This window comes from Pongo pygmaeus, chromosome 17 (genome assembly GCF_028885625.2).
Source record: "Pongo pygmaeus isolate AG05252 chromosome 17, NHGRI_mPonPyg2-v2.0_pri, whole genome shotgun sequence".
Lineage (NCBI taxonomy): Eukaryota > Metazoa > Chordata > Mammalia > Primates > Hominidae > Pongo > Pongo pygmaeus.
The window spans coordinates 92,410,561-92,435,346 of record NC_072390.2 but is presented as its reverse complement, the minus strand read 5'-3'; the positions used below and the strand labels follow the sequence as shown (position 1 = coordinate 92,435,346).

Here is a 24,786-nt window from a genome sequence, read left to right as displayed (position 1 = left end):
GTAAAAAAAAAAAAAAGTGGTTGAGGAAGCAGAGAAGTAATAATAGCAGGCTGGACACATGTACCCCTGCACAGGGGCAGCTGCACAGAGCTGGTGCACGCCCAGGGGTTTTGAGGTCACATGAACTTTCTCCTGCTACAAAGTTACATGATTTAAATCCTTTCTAGAAAGACTCAACTTCCCAAAAGACCTAACATCATAAAAGAAACTACTGCATTGGTGCTTGTAATATATTACTCACTATTATCTGAGGGCAACTTCTCACCTGCCCTTTAAAAATAGAAGACACAATGGATTATGTTTTGAAAAACGCACCCATGCTTTAGGTAGAAAGTAATTATTTGATTTTCAATAATAACAATTATTTCGAGTACATTTTTTAACTTTTTCAAACAAGAACTTGTGATTTCTTACTACTGCCTCAAACCATGATCCTGTCAATAATAAAACTGGCCAAACTGTTCAGCAACAAGTGACTGTGTCAACAAAGACATTACAAACCTGACATAATTGCAGACCGGCCGCTGATTATAATGAGGGATATCAAGCAATACCACAGAATGACAGGAGACGCTGCAAATGCAACTAACTTTACGAGGAACCTACAGAAATTACTAAAAGTAAGCCTGGAAAAGTGGGATAGCCTCTGTTTCAGATGTTCTTGGCGTGAAGCTCTACTGGCTTGAGCCTCTCCCATGGAGGGGTAGGGAGTCCTGGTGCCTGGGTCCCCGGCAGCACTGAACGGAGAGACAAACTCTGTTCGTGGCAGATGAGAGTCTGGGTGTTGACCAGCGTCCCTGGTTCTCATCACGTGGGAGACGTGAAGCTGCCCAGATTGCCACTGGAAAGAGGCAAGAAAGTCATTGCCATGGTTAAGGTTTAAGCCTCAAGTAATTAAAATGAAAAAGTGACTAAATCATAACCCTGTACCATTCTCAGCATAGAGCAGCTCAATTAACATAATAATTTCTTATCTGAATGGGGAATAAGCCACAAGTCTGGGTAGCAGGCAGATTAAAGAACATGTCGAGGTATCATCTTTTTTTTTTTTAATTATACTTTAAGTTCTAAGGTACATGTGCACAACGTACAGGTTTGTTACATATGTATCCATGTGCCATGTTGCTTTGCTGCACCCACTAACTCGTCATTTACATTAGGTATATCTCCTAATGCTATCCCTCCCCCTCCCCCCACCTAACCACAGGCCCCAGTATCATCTTTTCAACGCCACAGAGCTTTCAAAATGTGTGATTGACTGCAGATGTAATGCTGGCAAAACTCAGAAATGTCAGGATTCTTGGCTTCAATGTATTAAATGATGAAGCTAAAACCCTCAAATTCTTCCCAATTAAGAAGTATCTGTATTTGATTCTTGACTTCCAGTGTCCAGGGGTTCCCTTCAAGACTCTTGAATTCCCCGATTCATAAACATGAATAGTTGATCTAAAAGCAGACAGGCATTGGGTACAGGTGTCGAGGGATTGGCAAGGCTCCGTCATTAGCTCAGGGACCTGCTCTGTGCACAGCAGAGAGCATCGCAACACTCACGAACATTCAAGTTACTATGTGTCTTCAACGTTTTGAGTGTTCTTAAGTTACTAAAACAAGAAATAATAAACACGTGAATCCCGAGGGCCTTACTGAAACCTGACACTGAGTGGAAGCATTGTCTGGTAACACCAAATCGTCAAAATATTTGTTTCTTTTTTGATAAGAAAGAAGCAAACAGGTTTGTAGCTCAGGAACGTTAGGACTGTGTAGTCCAGTCGACGTGGGTGAAGACCTGCGTCTACAGCCATCAATGGGGTTCATGCAGAAGCCTTTGAGGCAATGCATACACCTCAAGGTTTAACTTTTTTCTCATTTACTTCCTATGAGTATCTTGGCAGTAAAAAGGAATGGAAGCATCTAGGAGTTTCTGTAAATTCAGAACTAGATACATAGGCAGCCTCCAAAAATGGAAAAAGCTTTTGTTGTTGTTTTTAAGCTGAGTAGTTGATTGTTTAGATTTTGCAATGTCTTTTTCCTGGAAACAGATTCATCAATATTCCCTTCTTGCTACACCTGCCGGGACCCATTCACCCGCTCACTGTGGGTTCTGCATTTCTAGGGTGGCCTAGGAGAACCCAGGGGTAAGCAGAGACCATTTCAATGGCAAAATTTTCAGAAATTATTAAATAAGATATTCTGAAAATGAATTCTCACTGCCATGGGGACTGGGGACTCTGTGCCACGTCCCTCACAGGCACCAAACAAGACACAGTCCTGGTCATATAGGCTCTGGAGACACAGTAGCTTTCCTGAGCCTTTTCCATGTTTGTGGGAGCCAAGACTGTGGAGATCCACTTAGCACCAGGGAGGAGGAGGGCACTGCTTAGTCCAGGGGCCTTGTCTCTTCCTCTAACAACCCAAAAAGAACAAACTCAGAGTCCGTGGAAGATCTGGGAATCCTACCTTTTATAAACCCTGCTCGATTTATACATTTGTTCACAGATGACTGGAATTGGCTCAAAGCAGAGATGCCGCCAGAAACCCACAGCAGCTGCAATGAACAGGGTGGAGGAAACATTGTTCAGATCAGCCTCAAGTGCTCTTCTGACTTAAGATAATACCAAATAATGGAGGAAGGGGCACCTGGGGAGTTTTCCACCTGTTCTCTGTTAAGGCCAGACTACTGCTGATGATAACATTATTTCTTTAAAAGCCCACCTGACCAAGCCCTATCTAACTAATATGGGAGCGGGCCTCTCATTCTAATTGCTCTGCAGAATTAACCACCATTGATGTTACAGTGTCAGTGGGAAAGTGCGCCCCACCTTCTAGCCAGGTGTCAGGTGCAGACACTCCTGCTGCCGCCCCCAGCAGGCCTCCCCTTCTGCCTCCTTCCCTCCTTACTGCATTGCACAGGCCTCGGTGAGTGTGAGATCTGGGGTGCGAGGAAAAGCAGGCCCTTCATTGCCATTCTCAGGTTCTTGCTCTCAGCTATCAACTACCCAAGAGCCTAATCCCCGACAATTTAGGATTAGTCAGTAGACACAGACTTCTCTCCAGGGAATCTGGGTTTTATTTAAAACTCCTAGGGAGTCCAGAAAGTAGATTCATGATGCAATGATAAACAGGGTTCGTATTTTGTATGGGCGTTTCAACCACCACCTCCCCAAATCAGGCATTTGAGTGGCCCCTTACTGATAACTTCAATTTTTATGCTACTAGATTTTTAACTTGGCAGAGCCACTTCTAATCTTAGCATCTGAGATAATTCAGAATGCACTGTATGACTGCAGGTGCTATTGAATGCTGCTATTCTATTGCATATTATTTATATACCGAATTATCTATTGTAATTTATTAAAATATTATGTATTTTACAGTATGTAATTCTGTAATCCATTGTATATGATTGATTGTACTGACTACTCTATATCACTGTTTGGAAAAAGCAAGCCTGTGATAAAAGTGGGCAGATTGAGTAGGGTCCAGAGGAGCATTGCAGCGGAAGTCAGAACAGAAGTGCGTCAGTATCACCCAGCCACTGTGCTTTACTGAACTATAATTACATTAATGAATTAAAGTCAGCAGAGAACCTGCACTTCTGCAGAGGCATTTGAAAAACTAGCACAGTTTTTAAGACCTCTTTCAGTCAATGTTTGTGAGTAGAAGTCGCCAAGTAGAGAATTATAATTCTAAAAGAACAATGACATCTTATCCAAATTTTTAAAAAATGTGAAGAATTTCAAAGAGATTGGAGACAGAGAATATTAGGTAGTAATGACATATAAGTAGCATTAATGTTGCTAATGGAACGTGTAATTACCATGTGCTTTCCCTCAACCTCATTAATCAGATAAGCAACTAACAAGTACCTGGCAGAATCACACTCTCTCCAGCTTTAGATGGGCTGGGGGTGCTGAGTAAGCACTGATTTGACCTCTTCCTCTTTCAAATAAGGAAATGGAGCGGCAAAAGAGTTGTCATTTTCCTATGATCATGAGCATTTTGCTGAGTGCTGAAGGACAACAATGCAATAATACATATTTAGAAGTCTTTCCTCCAAAGAATTTATACAGGAGTCAAAAAGATCCGCTATCTAATGCATAGTAACTTAAAAACAAAATTATCATGCTCCCCATAAAGACTTTTTGTCATTGATGGACCACACATACAACAGTGGTCCCATAAGATTACAATAGAGCTGAAAACCTATGGCCTGGTGACATCGTAGCTATTATAACATCATAGTGCAATGTATTGCACATCCAAATCTATGATAAAGAAACAGGCCGGGCACTGCAGCTCATGCCTGTAATCCCAGCACTTCAGGAGGCTGAGGCAGGTGGATCACCTGAGGTCAAGAGTTCAAGACCAGGTTGGCCAATATGGTGAAACTCCTTCTCTACTAAAAATACAAAAGTAGCCGGCATGGTGGCACACGCCTGTAATCCCCGCTACTCAGGAGGCTGAGGCAGGAAAATTGGTTGAACCTAGGAGGCGGAGGTTGCAGTGAACCAAGACCACGCCACTGTTCTCTAGCCTGGGTGACAGAGCAAGACTCCATAGAGAAGAGAAGAGGAGGGGAGGGGAGGGGAGGGGAGGGGAGGGGGGAGGGGAGGAGGAGGAGGAGGAGGAGGAGGGGAGCAAACATATGTTGGTTTGCCATGGACATATTTCTGAAAAGAGTGATACCTCCTTAAGAAGCTCCTCCTGCAGGTCCTTCAGGAGGTGTCTGGAAGAAGATGTTGTCATGACAGCTCCATGTGTGTTATTGCCCCTGAAGAGCTTCCTATGGGACAAGATGTGGAGGTGGAAGACAGTGATACTGATGATCCTGATCTATGTAGGCCTAGGCTAATGTGTGTATTTGTCTTAGCTTTCAACAAAAAAGTTTAAAAGTAAAAAAATTTAAAAATAGTAAAAGCTTATAGGATAAAAATATAAAGAAAATATATTTTTACAGCTATATGTTTGTGTTTTAAGTGATGTTATTACAAAAGAGCCAACTGTTTTTTAAAAACTAAAAAATGTATAAAGTAGTTATATAGAAAAATGAGGTGCATTTATTATTGAAGAAAAAAGCTGTTTTAAATACATTTAGTGTAGCCTAAGTGTGCAGTGTTTTAAAGGCTACAGGAATGTATAATAAAGTCCTAGGCCTCCACATTCACTCACTCCTCACTTACTGACCCACTCAGAGCAACTTCCAGTCCTGCAAGCTTCATTCATGGTAAATGCCCTAGACAGCTCTATCATTTTTTATCTCTTACACCATATTTTTACTGTACCTTTTCTATGTTTAGATACACCAATACTTATCATTGTGTTACAAGTGCCTACAGTATTCAGTATAGTAACATGCTGTTTGTAGCCTAGGAGCAATTGACTATACCATATAGCCTGGATGTGTAGCAGGCTGTATCATGTAGGCTTGTGTGAGTATACTCTATGGTGTTTGCAGAAAGATGAGATCACACAACAATGCATTTCTTAGGACTATGCCTGTTGTTAAATGACTCATGACTATATGCCGAGTTGTCTCTGCAAGACAATTTTCTTAGTCCATTTTGTGCTGCTATAAAGGAATACCTGAGGCTGGGTAATTCACAAAGAAAAGAGGGGGTTTTGCACTTCTACACTGCTGCTGGGAATGTAAACTAGTACAGCCACTATGGAAAACAGTGTGGAGATGCCTCAAAGAACTAAAAGTAGAACTACTATTTGTTTTTTGTTTTGTTTTGTTTTGCTTGAGACAGATTCTCGCTCTGTTGCCCAGGCTGGAGTGCAATGGCACAATCTCAGCTCACTGAACCTCCACCTCCACCTCCCAGGTTCAAGTGATTCTCCTGTCTCAGCCCCCCAAGTAGCTGGGACTACAGGCATATACCACCATGCCTGGCTAATTTTTGTATTTTTGGTAGAGACAGGGTTTCACCATGTTGGCCAGGCTGGTCTTGAACTCCTGACCTCAAGTGATCTGCCTGCCTCAGCCTCCCAAAGTGCTGGGACTACAGGTGTGAACCATGGCGCCCGGCCAAAAAGAGAACTACTATTTGATCCAGCAATCCCACTACTGTGTATCTACCCAGAGGAAAATAAGTTATTATGTGAAAAAGATACTTGTCCACACATATTTATAGCAGCACCATTTGCAATTGCAAAAATGTGGATCCAGCCCAGATGCCCATCAATCAATGAATGGATAAAGAAACTGGGATATATATATATATGAATACTACTCAGCCATAAAAAGGAATGAATTAATGACATGGCATTCACAGCAACATGAATGGGGCTGGAGACCATTATTCTAAGTGAAGTAACTCAGGAATGGAAAACCAAACATCTTATGTTCTCATAAGAAGGAGCTAAGCTAAGAGGATACAGAGGCATCAGAATGATACAATGGACTTTGGGACTCAAGGGGAGAGGGTAGGAAGGGGACGAGGGATAAAAGACTCCAAATTGGGTTCAGTGTGTATTGCTTGGGTGATGCATACACCAAAATCTCACAAATCACTACTCAAAGAACTTACTCATGTAACCAAATACCACCTGTTCCCCAAAAACTTCTGGAATTTAAAAAAAAAATGAAATGACAAAACCAACATAAAAAATATCTCACCTTGAATTGTAATAATCCCAACGTGTCAAGGGCAGGTCCAGGTGGAGATAATTGAATCGTTGGGGTGGTTTCTCCCACACTGTTCTCATGATAGTGAATAAGTCTCATGACATCTGATGGTTTTATAAAAAGAAGTTCCTCTGCATATGCAGTCTTGCCTGCCACCATGTAAAACATGCCTTTGCCTCTCCTTTGCCTTCCACCGTGATAGTGAGGCCTCCCCAGCCATGTGGAACTGTGAGTTCATTAAACCTCTTTCCTTTATAAATTACCCAGTCTCAGGTATGTCTTTATTAGCAGTGTGAGAACAGACTAACACAATCCTACAAGGCAAAGAAGGCCAGAGAGGAGCCAAATACATGTAGAGACAGATCCCAAGGGCATACTGGCCTTATAACAACCTGCTTTCATGGGAACTAATCCATTCCTACCACAACTAATCAACCTCACCAGAACTCACTACCAAGAGAATAGCACCAAGCCATTTATGAGGGATCCACCCCCATGACCCAAACACCTTCCACTGGGCCCCACCTCCAACGCCATCCCACATTAGGGACACATATTAACATAAGTTTTGGTGGGACAAACTCAAACCATAGCAGAATATTATCTCATTAATAGAACATTATCTCACTAATAGACCAACAAAACTGGATTTTAGTATTGACCATGAAATGACATAATAAGCATGAAAAATCTGTTTGTAATTTTATAACAACAATGTTAATTATTAATATTGTTATTATATTATTAGTAGTATTACTGTTTTCAAGAACTATCTATTCCAGATTATTCTTCAAGTTCTCATTCAGCTTGATTGTGGCTGAGGAAGTTTGATCATGATTCCATAATGGTTTTGCTTAAAAATTTCTCAAATTCAACTGAAAATAATTTAATTCCATGTTAGACAAAATGCTACATAAAAATTCATGTTTTGTAGATAGTTGAGAAAGAACCTGTGATGGCCAAGTTTGTAATGGCATTCGATGAACTAAGAACAATTTTGACTTATACTCTGTTATCAAGAAGTTTGAAATACATTTCTGTCTCTTACCATAAGAAGAGGGCTATCATGTTTATGCCAATCAGCTTAGTGCATGAGACCAAGTCTTGTAGTCTTTTTAACACTGCAATGGTTTCCATACTACTAGAGGTAATTTATTACTATCTCGTGCCTTCAAGATAATGATTTCCAGAAATGCTCTCTGTACCCAGGCAGGATAAATGGTGAACATCTCCTGGACTTTTATATGTACACAGTTACCATTCTCCAGTTATAGGTATAATTGACGGTTAACTTCTATATAAGACTTGAATTCCTCTCTAATTTATGCTGGCTACCTTTACCCACACCAATTATGATAGGCCAACTAGAAACATTCCGCAGAGGCGGTTCATAAGAATTGGGTGTCTGCAGTGATAGTTCAGAGTACTCAGAGTTTCTGCTAATGCTGGTGGATTTACAGACATCAATATTAAGCTAAAGAATCTAACCTTACACACAATGGCACCAATAAAGGTGAAGGATTTTTCTAGGATTAAAAAGTCCCACAAAAATGTATTATCCATATTTCACATGTTGTAAAGTTAAGGTAATAGACGTAGTTGAAGAACATCGAGATTCCTGGGAAATTAGAAAAGACTGCTTTTTGCACAAACTTTGTTTTTTCGTACATGGCATTGTTTTTGTAATTAGTACCTGAGTATCGGCTGGCATTTTATGATGTGTAGAGCTCCGAAGGGTCAGAAAAATGTGGTGTTTGTTCAAACCTAATACATCTGTACAGATTTAAAACCAGGAATTTCTTAACATTGCCATCTGTTAAGCATCTCTTTTTTCGCACATTTAGTTCATAGACAATCAAGTACCTCAGCAATTGTCTTTTGTGTAAGTAATTAAAATTAGTCAATAACTAGACTCAGAAGGCTTACTTTTATTTTATATATTCTTTATTTCAAGTGCATTTAGCTTGGATTTACAATCTTAGCAAATCACCTTGGGGTGATTTCAATGTCTCTAGGTCCCTTATGGACCAGATTTCACTGTGGCCTACCCTGGGCCAAGCTACCAAAGTCCATGGTCTGTTTTATGTAAAAACTTCCCAGGTGGTTCATTGGCTTCCACACGTAGCCCTCTGTGGATGACTTTTGCACAGTTTGAGTTTTATTTGACAGGGCCCTCCTCTGTAATGTTGAGCCAAGGCCAGGACTGAGGTAGACACTCCAGTGATCACTGAGCAATGCCTGCCAGAGCAGGAGGCGAAGCGGAGAGCCTTGTCAGAGGCTGGGAAGCTCCTTGTTTCTGCCAAATCCTACTGCTTTCCAGCTAAAAACAAGGATTTTTTTTTAAGAGAACATTATAAACAAAATAAGCAGAACGACAAATGAGACACTGCCTAGGTTTAGTGTAATTTGTTTTCCTTGCAGATTTTTACTATAAATGCAACCAGCAGAGAGTTTAACTGCACTCAAGGTCTCCAGCAATTAGGAGCACCAGCACTCGGCTACAGTACCGTGAAAGTGCCCCAGGCCTACGCAGCTGTCATGGTTTTATAGCAATCGACTATTATGAGACCAGGTGGTGGTGGTGCAAGAATCCAGTGTGTTGCCCAGAGACGAGGAGGGTCTAATTAGACACAGCTTAAATGAAAGACAATGAGAAGATTTCATCTAAAATCCTTAACAAAGGGTTTCTTCACAGAGACTTTGAAGTTAGCTTCCACGCACTTGGCATGTGGAGGGCTCTACTGAAAGCTCACATCTCAGAGGTTTCTACTCTGAAGATGTACAGACCTGGAAGACAATTAGAGTCATATGCTATTTTAATTAGATGAAAATGGTCCATAAATATATGCGTCTCTTGCTCTCACGTTCACGTTCATCAGCAAGTCCTATGGGCTCCCAAACACACCCAGAATCATTTATTTGCCTCCTTCTTTGTTACCGTAATCCATCAGTTCTCAAAGTGTGGGCTGCAGACACCTGAGAGTCCCTGGAAGGGACTTGTGAGTCCACAAGATCAAAACTATTTTCATCAGAATATTAAGATGTTATTTATCCTTCTTATTGTGTTGATATTTGTACTAATGGTTCCAAAGAAATGACGGGTAGAACTGCTCATTCTTTAGCATGATATGAAGCGTGGCACTGACCTGCAGCAGTGATCATTGTCCTCTTGGCCCCCACAGACTCACCTGTGAAAGAACTGCCACTTTCGTTAAAGACTGTCCCTGAAGAGGCAGCATAAATTGTGAATTGTATTAAACCTCAACTCTTCAATGCGTGTTTTTCCAAAACTCTTTATCACAAACTGGAAGGGCACAAAGAGCACGTCTGCTGCAGATGGAAGTTTGTGGTCATCTCAGAGAAAAGCTTTACTCATGGGACAGTCTGGGTTTTTTGTTTGTTTGTTTGTTTTTGAGACAGAGTTTTGCTCTGTTGCCCAGGCCGGAGTGCAGAGGCGCAATCTCGGGTCACCGCAAGCTCCACCTCCCAGGTTTAAGTGATTCTCCTGCCTCAGCCTCCTGAGTAGCTGGGATTACAGGCACCCGCCACCATGCCCGCCTAATATTTGTATTTTCATAGAGATGGGGTTTCACCATGTTGGCCAGGCTGGTCTTGAACTCCTGACCTCAGGGGATCCGCCCGCCTTGGGCTCCCAAAGTGCTGGGATTACAGGTGTGAACCACCACGCCTGGCCAATGAGACGGTTTTTAGTGGAAGAAAGATAATGGACAATCTAAGGGAATCCAGACTTGAGTTTATGGGTGGTATTTTCTCAGAAATGAATACAGGGATCCCATCACCTCAAGGAACACAACTGACACCATCTCTTGCCAAGAACACAATTCGAGGTCTAGAGTGAAAATCTGAATTTCGGAAAATGTATATCTGCCTCTGCACACTTGACAGATTTCAGATACTTAAAGTGTTTTCTGATAACATCAATGGGGATATTAAGGAATGTGATTTTTTAATGATAAAAATTCATGATATATGTCAATATTTGGAAGATCTGCACAATTCGGTGGAACAAATTTTCTAAATGACAAATGCTTGATGTTATAAATTGTATAATTGCAGGGAGACAAGATGAATTCAAAGAGTAAGAATGACAAACGAATTTTAATATAAAAGAGTTTTAAAAGTTTGTTAATGTGGTTTCAGATTTCATGTTGCAATTAATCATTAAAAAGCTATCACTTGTCTAGTTTTGGTACAGATAAGGAAAACATCCACAATCACAGGAAAAGGTTATTAACTCTCCCTTTTCCAACTACTCATCCATATGGGGTTGAATTTTCTCCGTATACTTCAGCCAGAACAGATATCATGGCAGATTAAAGGCAGGGGCAGCTATAAGAATCCAGCTGTCTCCTGTTAAGCTAGACATCACAAAAACATAATAGTCACTCATCACTGATTGTTTTTGTTTCAAAAGATATAATTATTTTCCATAAAGAAATAGATATTATCACTGTTTACATGCAACAGGCTTATAATTATTGGTTTTAAATATATTAATAAATTATCCTGTTTTAATTTCTGAGAAAATAATTTCTAAGTCAATGTAGAGAGATATAACCCACATAATCTCATTAAATTCCCATCACAACCCTATGAACTAAATACTATTATGTCCAATTTATATCCTACAAGAGTAAAGGGGTCCATTATTAATGTAATTAGGATAAATTTGCCACTAAAATTAAATATGTTGATTGTAAAGACAAGGGCTCATCTGCCTTGAGAAGATTTTCTCTTAAAACCACCTGCCTGCCTTGGTGCCGGCTGAATGCTCAACAGGCAACTTTCTCCTCTACTCAGAAGCGGCCTCCCGCAACAGCACCTGGCCTCGGGGAACTGGCACAAGGATTCAAGTTCCCCTCCAGAGCAAGCACTCTTCTTTCCTGTCCAAAAAGGTCTCTTGAGTAGAACTGCCATGGCAACAACACATGAGGCTTAGAGGGTTCACACTTAGGCATCTGATCCTAATCCCGTAGATGACAGCTTTGTGTCCTTTGGCTTCTCAGCCCTGCACTCAGCAAAGCAATAAATTGAGCTGCTGGGTAACAGAAGGATCCCTGGTGAATTACAGCTCATTCACCAGAACCAGATGAATGGTCCATCCTTCTTTATGATGCAAGAAAATGCCTCTCTCTGGCAAAAGCCCATCTCTACAAATAAAAAATTAAAACATTAGCTGGGCATGGTGGTGCACGCCTGTAGTCCTAGCTACTCAGGAGGCTGAGGTGGGAGGATTGCTTGAGCCTGGGAGGTCGAGGCTGCGGTGAGCTGAGATCAAACGACTGCACTCCAGCCTGGACAACAGAGTGAGACCCTGTCTCTAAAAAAAAAAAAAAAGAAAAAAGAAAAGAAAAATAAAAAGAAAATCCTTCTCTCAAAGCTACAAGGCTGAGAACAAAGCTCTGGCTTCTGCAGGAAGCAGCAACACAGCACAACGTGTCCAGGGTTGTTTCAGACAGTGATTCTCGATTTGGGGCAACTTCGTCCCCATGGGACATTTTGCCAGCCTGGAGGCCTTGGCGGTTTTTGTGATGGGTAGGTGGAGGTCAAGGATGTGGCTACATGTCCTGCAAGGCACAGGAACCACCGCGCCCCCCCCACAACACACACACACACACACACACACACACACACACAGACACACAGAGAAGGATACAGCCCTGCATCAGAAGGGCAAGGGTGAGGCACCCCATTTCAGGACTGCCCTGCTCTCCAGACACACCCTCTCTGCAGCCACTCCTGCTGCTGGCATGGCGCCCACCTCAGGAGTCCACTCATCAGGTCCCAGAGAATGTCTTTGGGGTCTGCATCTTCCATAGTATATGGAGTCCTGTATAATTGCTAGTCCCTGCTAATCCAACATGCAGCAGAGTGCCTTGTCCAGAATGAGTATTTGATAAACATAAATAGTGGCTTAATAAATATTATATTATCTGTACCTCTAGTGTCAATAATCTTACAAAGAAATTGACCCACTAATAAGTTAGAGCCACTGAATCCAATGCTAAGTTGGCATGTCCACAGCAGGTATACCAGAAGTAGTACCAGGATAAAAATGTGAATATTCCTACCCCCCAAAATAAGAGTTTGAACTCTTATATAAGGCATATTTTTTCATTAAAAAATATCAAAGTAACCCAAAGAATAATTATTCAAATGATAAACCTGAGTCTTAGAAACATTGCCAAGGATTTCTTCACTTGAGTGGAAGAAGCCCCACGCAATGATGACCTCTCTGAACAGCACGGTCGCTGGCCACTCTCACTCAGCTCTCCACAGGTCTGACCATTTTCCATGAATTCACACACAGCTATTGCACACCTACTATAATTGCCAACTGTTCTAGAAACTAGGGATTTGAAACGTAAAAGATGCAGCGCGGCCCTCCGAGAGCTCACGGTCAGATTGGGAATGTGAAGATAATCGTTCCCAGTGGGTTATGGTGCTATAGACCCCAAAGAATATGTGTCCGACCACTGTGTGAGCTCACGTGATCTTGTTTCCTTTCAAGGCAGGGGCAGTGAGGCAGGAGGCCCGGGAGGGCTGTCATCCAGGTGGGAAACCATGGTGCTTAGATTAGATGGTGGCAGAAGCCAGGATGATGAGAAACACTCAGGGTTGAGTCTATTCTGAAGCCACAGTCCTCATTGGTGTTGCTCCTCCAAGTGCAGAACCCTTGAGAGAGGGGCTTGGCTCTCACTGAAACCGGGATCTCCCTGCAGTGTGAGGCCAAACCCCAGGCCTTGGCAAAACCCCCTGAGCCATGACTGCCCGTCAGGCCTCGCAGGTGCTGGCCAGCCACCTCCCTTCTCATGCACGGCTGGAGCACAGTTCGCAGCTTCTCAACGTTCATGTTCCCAAGGGCCCCACAACAGCCTTCGCACCACCTCTACTGTGGAGCATAGAATAACGCCAGGGAGCCTCGGGCCAGCCACCCCTGGCTGCAAATCCTGGCTCCCCTGACACTAGCGTGGGACATGGGCCCAGTGCCCAGCCTCTCTCAGCCTCCGAGTCCTCATCTATAAAGTCGGCAGCAGAAAACTCACTCTCAGGATCATTCTGACTGACAGCACGTAAAGTACTCGATGCATGCAGAGCGCTCACAATCCTACTCACGTCTCTTCTCCCCTCTGATGCTGTGACAAGAAAACCACCTGCTTTGGCAGTGCAGGAGGGCCTAGCTCTCTGCTAGCAGCTGGCCGCTTAACTCTGGACCTCCAGAGCCTCCGCTGTCCGTGGCCACCCCAAATGGAGGCAGTGCTGTCTCCTGCCAGGAGCATGAAATGAGGTGTAAGTACAGCCCCCGACACAAAGGAAAGGATTCCTAGCGATGGTTATTAATATCTCAGGGGCAGGACACATCTACCAACCCTGTCACCAGCAGGTTCGAACACAGCCATTCGATCAGCATTTATTTATCACCTTCTGGGCGATGGTGGTGCTGGTATAAATCAGTAAATGAGAAGGGTAAACACAGCCTTTAAGGAGACACATAAAACAGCAATTAAAAACAAGGTCAGAAACAGATTGATTCTGGAACCACGGCTTATGTGTGTTGTGGCCTTGGGCAAGATCTCCAACTTCATTTTTCTCAGCTGTAAAGTGTGTTATGAAGAATAAGTGAAAGCTCACCTATAAATCGTGAAGCACACTGCCTGGTACCCAGTGAGAACCTCCTCAATATTAGCTGCCACTGCAGTTTTCTTACACTTAATGCCATCATTATCATTATTATTGAGGAGTAAGGCGATTGTTCGAGTTAGGACTTCTGCAGTTGTAAATTGAAGAAACTGATTTCATGTAGAGTAAGCCAAATTAAACGGTCTGTCTTCACGTGACCAGTGCATCCTTGGTCGGGACAGATGCAGGCCCAGCTGAATCCAGGAACTGAAGTGATGTCTTCCGGATTCCCACTGTTGTTTTCTGTTGCACAGATGCAGGCCCAGCTGAATCCAGGAACTGAAGTGATGTCTTCTGGATTCCCACTGTTGTTTTCTGTTGCTTTTATCGCTTGCTCTCTGCCTAAAGCAATTCTTTTCTACTCAGACAACCTTTCTCTCTTTTAAAAGGAAAATAGCTTTTAAGATCTTCAGAATTTTATCTTCCAATTTCCATGGAAATTTTTTCACACACACACACGCACACACATACAAATAAGACTTCTCCCTTCTCCTGTAGCTCCTCATGATTCCAGGAAAGGACTCTGACTGCCTAGGCTGGGCTCCACACCCACCTGGGCTGATCCTTGGGTGGGGAAGAGCGGTGGGACCAGCCAGGCCTGCGGCACAGGCTCCCCGGGGACTGCCGTAGCAGAATCCACTATTGGCAACCCCATTTGAATCATTGGGCTGGGAGGAAGGGTTCCCCAAAGGAAAGGGGGGGCAGAGTGGTGAGAGGCAGAAACAGAGCCCCCAGCGGCATCGGGCACAGACAGGCACGAAGCTGGAAAATGGCACAATGAGGTCAGGATATTCTAAAGGAGAGAGGCAGATTCTCTGCAGGTCTTTGGGAAGAAACGATGAAAAACTTTGCCTAACTATCACCCTGCAGGACTTCTGCCTCCCAAGGTTCGTGGCTTAATTTGAAAGTGACTCGAACTCTGGTAGGTTGCTCATTTCATTCCCAAGAATAAAATCATAAACATCCGGGCGGAAAGCTTTCTGTGGTCCTAAAACTAAAATCATAAACATCTGTGGCAGAAAACTTCCTAAGGAACATTGCATGAATGGTTGGCCAAAATTGAGTTAATTCGATTCTTAACATTTGCATTAAAGTAGTTTTTTATTTCTTTATTTATAAATATCCCAGGAAACACTCAATGAATCTTTGAATTGTCTTTTTTTACTTCAGTAAGTGTTCCCAAGTGCCCGCTGATCTGATTAAGTCTACAATTAAAATCCAGGTCCTACAGAGCAGCGCTTTTGTGATCACTAGCCCAGTAAAATCACAGGGAAGAGGATAAAATTCATGTGTCCCAATAACCTTCATCCCTTCTCAACACAGACTTTAAGGCTTTTGCAGATAAATATGAAACATGCTTTGCCAACCTTCTACAAACACACCACTTGGCATCTCATCTAGTGCCTGGTGCCAGTGATGGGAATGGGAGTTTATTTTCAAAGCTGCACTCCTCGTCCTGCCAGTTAATCAGCTAGTGAGCAGGGCCTTGCTTTGGTGACAAACGTCTAGAAGTGACGTCCACATCACTGACTCAGCCATGACTGCCAAGCCCCTCACAGCACCAGTGCCTCTCAATCAGCACCCCTAACACCTGTCCACTCAGGGGCACCATGCAGGGGACACCCAGGATGCCTTTCTTCCTCACTGAGCAGGGAAAGAGGCATCACACTCCCCAGCTGCCCCCAGCAGGCCTCAGGCCTGGGACCTGCACCTTCCCAGGCTGCCCCCACACGCACCCCACTCCAAGCTCTGGATCCCACCCAATGTTGCCCTGTAGCTTAGAACCTGGTGGTCTCGTCCCAGATGCCTGCTAATCTTCATCCTTGGCCTGGCACTCGGTTCTCAATCCTGTGACAGAGACGCCTCACCCTGCCCCTGACCTTGACTAAACTTCAGCCAAGCTTCTTCCTGACTCTCACCTCCACCTCCCTTTTCTTTTTTTTTTTTTTTCTTTTTTGAGATAGAGTCTCACTCTGTCGCCCAGGCTGGAGTGCAGTGGTGCAATCTTGGCTCACTGCAAGCTCCGCCTCCCAGGTTCATGCCATTCTCCTGCCTCAGCCTCCCAAGTAGCTGGAACTACAGGTGCCCACCACCACGCCCGGCTAATTTTTTGTATTTTTTTAGCAGAGATGCGATTTCACCGTGTTAGCCAGGATGGTCTCGATCTCCTGACCTCGTGATCTGCCCACCTTGGCCTCCCAAAGTGGTGGGATTACAGGCGTGAGCCACCGCGCCCGGCCCCCACCTCCCTTTTCTTGGAGCATTTGTGTTAGAAAAACTTGTCATTGTAAATTCTTTCTCTGCCCCTTACAAGGGGCAGAGAAAGGAGATGTAAGCCTTTTGTGACATATCTTGCCAGTTGTAAGGCCCAGGGAGTGTCTTTCTCAGTGATCTGGAGGCCGGTCGTTCCTTGAAACATAATCACAGAGGAAGACAGTGGCCCACGTCCAGTCTCCATGGGAGGCAGGCCCTAACCTCAAGGTGCACTTCTCTCCAAGTCTCATTTCTCTTCAAGCCATGCAAGTCCCTCCGTCCCTCCTGTGATGAATGCAGAAGAAAGTTTGCTCTTCCTTCAGGGAGGGCCAATTAGGAAACGCAGATGGCCTAGGCCCACACCCCAGCTCTTACAAGCTCCCACCCTCTCACCCTCGGTCCACAGAACTGAGCTCAGACAGCCTCTGCGTCTCTCGCCTCCTGCAACCACCTTCAAGAATAAAGTCTCCTCACTGGCTTAACTCTGTCCAGGGCAGGCTTTGCTTTGACTCCCGATTAACTCATGCATCCCTCAGGGGCCTGGGACATCTGCACACTCCGGCCACATCCAGAATGATTTCATTTGATTCCCGGCGCGGGGGCTCTGGAATGCTGATTTCAAGGCTCCTCTGCCATCTGGGGGGATGCTGAGGGCCAAGCAGCTCTGCCCTAAGCCCCTGTTCTCTGACCCCGCTTCACATGCCTGTCCCCGGTTCCCATCCTCCACACCCACCATGAGCACCAGCTGCACTGCCAAGCTGGTCCTGACAGCACACCTAGGCTTGCCGTCTCCACTCCACTCCTAAACCAGACGCTCTCCCCTTCACCCCTTGATCTTCTGCCCTACGGTTCTTTGCCCTGGGATGCTCCTCCTGCTCTACCTCACCAGCTCCTCAGGACCAGCCTTCTCCGAGCCTCATAGAGTGACCCACCATCCCAGGGGCCTGGTGACCCCTTCCTCGGGGTGTTGAGGACCCCTGTGGAGCCTCCAGCATCTGTGCTTTCCTGCTTCCAGGCACAGTGAAGGCTGCAGGATAATTGTCTGCTCACTGTCTCCTCTGCTAGGTCCCTTGAGGGCCAGAACCTCGCTGCACCAGTGGATGTCACCTGAGAAGTGGTCAGTGTTCACTGGACAGGTTAACTTATTCCACAAACACCTGGACACGCAATCCTGAAGGAGGCGTGGTTCTGTCGGCCCCAGAACGTGAGCTCGTGGAATCCTCACGGCTTTCCTGTTGAGTACTCGCTATCGCCTTCCCATTTTGCAGGTAAGGAAACAGGTGCAGAGAAGTGAGGCAAAAGAAAAAAACCCCTCCCAGGTAGGAGGGGGCCAGATCCAACCCAGGCAGGGGGCCCCTTAAGAGTGAACTGCTGTGAGAATCAAGTTAAAAGACACACAAGAAGCCATTCAGACATGGCTGGAATGTAGCCTGTGCCCAGCACCATCGTCCCCTCCCTTCTAGAAATTCACCACAGCCCTGGCAGCCTCCCAGCCTGAGAAGTGGGTGTCACCTCATCAGGAAGCTGCTGTCTGCTTTTCCGCTTCCCAGGAGCCCCAGGTGCCCCTATCTACTCATTTCCTTAGACATGGCGTTGGGCACGCCGCGCTCTGCAGAGGAGCCTTCCTGCGTCCACACTGCATGAGTAAAATGCAGTGGGTCCAGGATCCTCCCTCAAGATCTGGCTATGCCTGGTTTATGGATAGTTTTATAAATTGTCACACACACACACCCTTCCCGCGCCATACTATTTCCATTCTGCGGAAATCCTGGGTGGAAGGGAGCTTTATTCCCTTAAACCCTGCTTTAAAAATACTGACCAGAAAACCATTGATCCTGTTTCTGCCACCGTAAATGAGTTTGTGTTTCCTAGAACTTGGCGCACCTGGCCTCGTGCAGCGAGAGCTCCTCTGGGCCTGGCTCCTGTCACTCAGCACGATGACTGTGAGTTTCCTTCCTGCGCTGCATAGGTGAGGAGCTCGTCTCTGCTCACTACTGAGCACTGTTCACCGTGTGCACACACAGAGGTGTGCATATTCCTTCACCTGCTGGGAGACATGTGGGTTGCTCCGTTTTGGAGATACTATGAACGTGGCTGTCATGAACATTCATGTGCAAGACATGGACTGCTTGCGCATGGACCGACAACTCCAGCGAGGTCAAGCTCTGCCCTTCCACAGACATCCCCACCGCTCCACTGGTGCGTCCTCCCACCATTGCCCTGGAGCTGTTCCAAGGCTCCTCAGCCTCCCTGTCAACTGACTGACCGCCGGACACGTTCACCCCACAGACCTTGCAGTTCAAAATGCCGCGTTGTGGCCACATGTTGACGGGCGCCTTCCACCAGACGGGGAAACAGCCCTACTGTGCAGGAGGCCCTCCCTGGGAAACGGGGAGTGAGATGAGGCTGCAGATGAATGGGCTGAAACCTCCCCCAGCCCCTCCCGGCCTCACCTGGCCGTGTCCTGCTGCAGGAGGCGCCTGCGGAGTTGCTTCACTGGGTCTGGATGAGTTTGGATGAGTTAGCGTTGATGCCCCTCCCTCCCGCAGAGAGGGACTTCCTGTGTAGCTGAGTTAGCGTTGATGCCCGTCCCTCCCGCAGAGAGGGACTTCCTGTGTAGCTGAGTTAGCGTTGATGCCCCTCCCTCCCCCAGAGAGGGACTTCCTGTGTAGATGAGTTAGCGTTGATGCCCCTCCCTCCCCCAGAGAGGGACTTCCTGTGTGCAACACGCCAACCAGAGGAGCCTGTCTCATCAGAAAGGCGGGCTCTCCAGCACAGCTAGAGCAGGTGGGACAATGAGTGGGGCAAGAGGGGCTCAGGCAGCCCAGCTGACGGATTCATTGTGAGTGTGTGGGGTGGGAGCGGCCAGAGAGCGGAGGTGGGAAGGGAGGCCTGAGGAAGAGGGGCAGCCGGCAGCAGGGGCTGATGTCTCTGAGAAGAGAAGCCCATCCGTGAAAGGCCGAAACTTCAAATATTCAACTTTCATACCTGGGGATCCTTGTATTCTTTTGCTAGCATTTGTTTTAAGTATGCAGGGCCCACTCCCACATGCTCTGAACCCTGCCTGTCCTGGACGCCAGGAGCTTTGGTCTCCATCACTGGGAGAGTTGAGTCACCCCATCTCTGTCTCCGTAGCCACTGACCCACGGACTTTTATCATTTTCCCCCAAGAATTCTGTGAAAGTGTCCCAGTCGTTCTTCCGCCTCCAGTCTCATCTTTCTCAAATGTTCCCTCAACAACAAGACCTCTTCTAAAACACAAACCACCACACTGCGTCCCCAGAGCCGAGATGGCACCACTGCACTCCAGCCTGGGCCACAGGGTGAGATTCTCTCTCTCAAAAAAAAAAGTAGATTATGTGATGGAAATATATTAAAAATCACTGAATGAACTATATACTTCAAAAGGTGGAATTTTATGGCATATAAATTAATCTCAGTAAAGCTAATTTTAAAATAGAATGATGCTATCTAGGTACCTCAGGCTCCATTCTGATGCTTGAACAAATGCTTGTTGAGTCCCTAACAGTGGGTCCCAGTGGAGCATGACTGGAAGAGTTCTGGCTGGAAAGACTTTCAAACCAAGATCATCAGTCCCCCATCCAGAGGCAGGGAAAACCTCAGTGGAGCCTCAAGGAGCATCCTATTCCAGGCAACATGGTTTCTCCCAGTGCCCACCAAGAAGAGTAATCCCCAGATAGATAAAGAAATGATTCACTTCATGAAAGTATTTACCTTTTACCCACAGTGTCTCCAGGAGATCTGCCCGTGGCGTACGTGTGCTGTCTGCCCAGCACCACCAGTTCTGGGAGCAGCACGCCCTGTTTCCTGGAAGCTACATCCACGTGCATTGCATCCATATGACTCCTGTGTGCTTTGTTCCCAGGATTGGTTGTGGGCTTGAGGGGCCTGACTCAAGACTGAGTGACTGCAAGGCTCAGCCTGACTGTTATTAAAGTGTGCCCCATTCCCTGAACGTGTAGACTTGGGCAGTGAAGGAGGAGGAGCCCTCTTTTTGACTGTGGCTATGCAATAAAAGTCTAGGAAGCTCTCAGCAGCCAGGGAGGAAGGCAGGGGCTGGAGCGATAGGGGCCAGTGGGGCCAGGATGAGGGAGAATTTCCGACAGTGCTGGTGTTCCGGTTCCGATAAGCCTCAGGCCCACAGGCATCACGGCCCCCCACGCAGCTACCCTGGCTTCTGTGGCAAAGGACGAAGATGAACCCTGGCATTATTTCATTGTTTTATTAAATTTCATTGTCTCCTTTTCACTTATCTTATTCAAGTTGGGTTTTTATCACTTGCTAATAAAAGTCTGAGCAGATAGATTACCAAAAATGATTTTGTTTCACCAACCTTAACTCATTCCACCATTATTTACTGAGGCACCGCTATGTGCTAGGTGGCATTCCAGGTGCTGCGTATTTATCCAGGAGCCAGCCAGAAGCCCCGCCCTGTGGAGTCTGTGTCTTCACCTACAGGAAATTGCTCATCCCGTCGTGGATTCACAGACACTTACTGAATTCCTAATAAATAAACTCTTCATTCAGCAGCGTTAAATAAGTTTCTTGAAGCTAGACTGTTGATACTTTGAAAGATATTGTCCATACTCCTGGTCACCTCTGATTTAAGGGCGTGCACGACCTGAGCATTTTACCAACCTACCTAGTGCATTAGCCAGGGTTCTCTAGAGGGACAGAACTCATAGGATCTATGTATATATGAAAAGGGAGTTTATTAAGGAGAATTGACTTACATCAAGAGTAGTTTGACAGGGGCTTTCGGGCCTTCGGCCACAGACTGAAGGCTGCGCTGTTGACTTACCGACTTTTGAGGTTTTGGGACTCCTCGGACTGAGCCACTACTGGCTTCCTTGCTCCTCAACTTGAAGGCAGCCTTTCATGGGACTTCACCTTGTGATCGTGTGAGTCAGTTCTCCTTAATAAACTCCCTTTCATGTACACATATATCCTGTTAGTTCTGAGGAAGAGTGGAGGTTGCACTTAACTGAGAACGTGTTTAGTCATTTCCCATTATGCAAAACGCTGCGGGGATTTCTCCACCCCTGCTATTATGTGGGAGAACAGGTCTCAAGTAAAAGTTTAACATTATCAAAGTGAAGAAAGCAATTCACTAACGGTCTGATGATCAAACTTGTCAGCTGCTAATAAGACAGCTGAGATGAAGACTGAGAGCTGAATGTTGCACGTGGAAATGCCAAAGTCTTCACTGATGTCAATAAAACTGGTTTTGATGCACAGGTGAGACTAATATCTCTAATTGTCAATTGTCCATAATTATTGATAAATTAGCTTTCCCTCAGCCTTTTAACGTCTGGAGTTTGGGATGCTATGCTGTTCTTATATAGTGCCAATATTTACAACACAAATAAATTTAGCATGTTTTTAACAAATAACACTATTTATAAGTAGAATTCAAGTCTTTGTCTAATCCAATGTAGAAAAAAAATTGTATTTATGTCGTGAGTTTCACAATTTTTCATCTTAAACTATTTCAATTTCTCAAATTTTAATCACTTGTTCTGGCCGCAGAACCAGCCAACAATTCATGCGCTGGACATGTTATTTGAATGTATGGTTTTCTGTTGTGTTTGGATAGGACTTACTTTCTATTATTAGTCTATTATTTCTAAGTGAAGGACATGCTAAAAATGCCTCCAAAACCCATCATATAATTCATCATCCTCCTGGTGTCTTACTTTGTAGTCTTGGGATTAAAAGAAGATCATTCTGAAACATCAAAATTTGCATGTTAAAGGGGACTGCCTGAAAGGAGGAAGCGCTTTTCTCAGGAAACCATAATTACACAACAGAATAAGAAAGTGGTGGTCACAGTACCCTGCATCTAAACGCTGCCTTCTTCAGGATCGTAAATGCATAAGAATCCAGAGCTGAAAGGGACCCTGCAGATAGAAAAGCAAGTTCAGGCCTGTCGTTTAAACGATGGGAACTTGATGCACACACACAAGGAAATTAAGCGACTTTCATAGGTTAACTTTGCCCAGTGATGACTGAGAATACCTAAAATAAATGACTTTCCACGAGTCCTTGTATGAAGATTCTGGGTGACAGGGGAAATTAATTAGAAATGGGTAAATATACGTGCACCCCAGTTACATAGCAGCAAAATCAGAGCTTGGAATTCCTGCCTCTTTCGTAATGCTGTGACTGACCTCCACTGCAATGCTGAGTTGCACTAATTAGTTCTCATCCAGATTCACCATCACATTTTCTAAAGTCCCATTCCTAAATATACTCTTCTAGTCACCTCAGATGTGAAGATTTAAGAATAGACACTTTGTGTGAGCCGAGGTTGTGCCACTGCACTCCAGCCTGGGCGACAGAGCCAGACTCCATCTCAAAAAAACAAAAAAGAATAGACACTTTGTATGTCTTTATTAATCACAATTCGGGGGATATGCAAAACATATAGAATGAAGAGCATCCACAAATGGTTAAATGCCACAAGTACACTTTAAAAATAAAATCAGAACCCAGGTCAGGCACGGTGGCTCACGCCTGTAATCCCAGCACTTTGGGAGGCCAAGGCAAGTGGATCACCTGAGGTCAGGAGTTTGAGACCAGCCTGACCAACACGGTGAAACCTCGTCTCGACTAAAAAATACAAAAATTAGCCAGGCATGGTGGTGGGTGTCTGTAATCCCAGCTACTCGGGAGGCTGAGGCAGGAGAATCACTTGAACCCAGGAGACGGAGGTTGCAGTGAGCCAGGATCATGCCATTGCACTCCAGCCTGGGCAACAGAGCAAGACTCTGCCTCAAAAAAAAAAAAAAAAAAAAAATCAGAACCCAATGGAGGACGTTAGTAAACCCAGCTGCCAGAAAATGTTTAAATATAGGGCAAGTAAGCAAAGGCCTCATCTACTATCAATCTCTGTTTTCAGACTCTTCATCTTAGTGCACTCTGGCTGCCAAAACAAAATAGCATAAACTGGACTGCATATAAATAGCATAAATTTCTCACGATGTGAGAAGCTGGGAAGTCCAACACACCAGCGATTCCGTGTTCTGGTTCGTAAACAGCATCTTCCCGCTGCGTCCCCACATGGTGGAAGGGGCAGAGCAGGGCAGAGCAGCTCTCTGGGGCCTCTCATGAGGCCATTCATCCCATTCATGAGGGCTCCACCCTCCTGATCTAATCCCCTTCCAACCCATGTCCTACTGCCATCCCTCTGATGGTTAGGATTTTAACATGAATTTAGAGGGAATACAGGTATTTGGACCACAGCAGATATTTACCACAATAATAGACTTTTAACCACATCTTCATATAACATAATAGATCAAATGATCAAAAATTAGTGTTATTCATATAAAAATATACATACACTCTAATCATGAATAAGCAAAAAAAAAAAAAAAAAGCAGAAATTCTGTCATAAAACAACAGGAATGTATTCCCCCACAGTTCTGGAGGCCGGAGGTCTGAGTTCAGGTGTAAGGGCCACCTTCCCTATGAAGGCTCTGAGGAAGGACCTGTCCTTCCTCCCCAGCTCCAGGCAGTACCTGCGTTCCTTCGTTAGTGACAGCCTCACTCCCACCTCTGCCTTCCTTCGTTAGTGACAGCCTCACTCCCACCTCTGCCTCTGTCAGCGCGTGGTGTCCTAAGCTATGTGTGTCTGTGCCACATTTCCCCCTTTGTGTGAAGACAACAGCCATTGCCTTGGGGCCCATCCAAATCCAGGATGACCTCATCTTGGTTAATTACACCTATTTCCAAATAAGGTAACATTCAGAGGTTCCAGGTGAACATGGATTTTTGGAGGCCACCTTTCAGCCCAGCACATGAACATTCTACAAAATAACTGGCCAGTAGCCCTCAAAAACCTGAAGATCTTAAAAAAGAAAGATTCAGACACTGTCACAAATTAGAACAGGGGTCCCCAATCCCCGGTCCGTGGCCTGTTAGAAACCAGACCACACAGCAGGAGTTGAGCGGCAGGCCAAGGAGCATTACCACCTGAGCTCTGCCTCCCGTCAGATCAGTGGTGCCAAAATGGTTGGGGACCACTGGATTAGAAGACAGAAAGAAGACAAGGCAACTCATTCACCTAATCCTAAGCCGAATGTTGCCCCAGAAAAGGCCATTAGTGGGACAACTAAAGGGATCTGAGTAAGGTCTGTGGAGGGCTTCATAGCAGGTGCCAAGGTGAGTTCCTAGGTTTC

The 24,786-nt window shown here is 45.1% G+C and overlaps 1 protein-coding gene across 5 annotated transcripts in view; it reads right to left on the bottom strand.

The window, feature by feature from the left end:
* The window catches only part of GALR1 (galanin receptor 1), a 123,556-nt gene extending 104,271 nt beyond the window's left edge, over nt 1-19,285 (bottom strand). For 2 of the 5 annotated variants that reach the window (XR_008495487.2, XR_010124206.1), the window contains exons 1-3: nt 3,867-3,985; nt 2,458-2,545; nt 502-841 (exon numbers count right to left, since the gene is read on the bottom strand). The gene's annotated coding sequence lies outside the window, so the exon portion shown is untranslated. Of the gene's footprint in view, nt 1-501; nt 842-2,457; nt 2,546-3,866; nt 3,986-19,035 lie in introns of those variants that run through there. The other 3 variants (XR_008495488.2, XR_008495489.2, XR_008495490.2) reach the window with 3 other exon arrangements.
* Between the last annotated feature and the right edge of the window lie 5,501 nt (nt 19,286-24,786).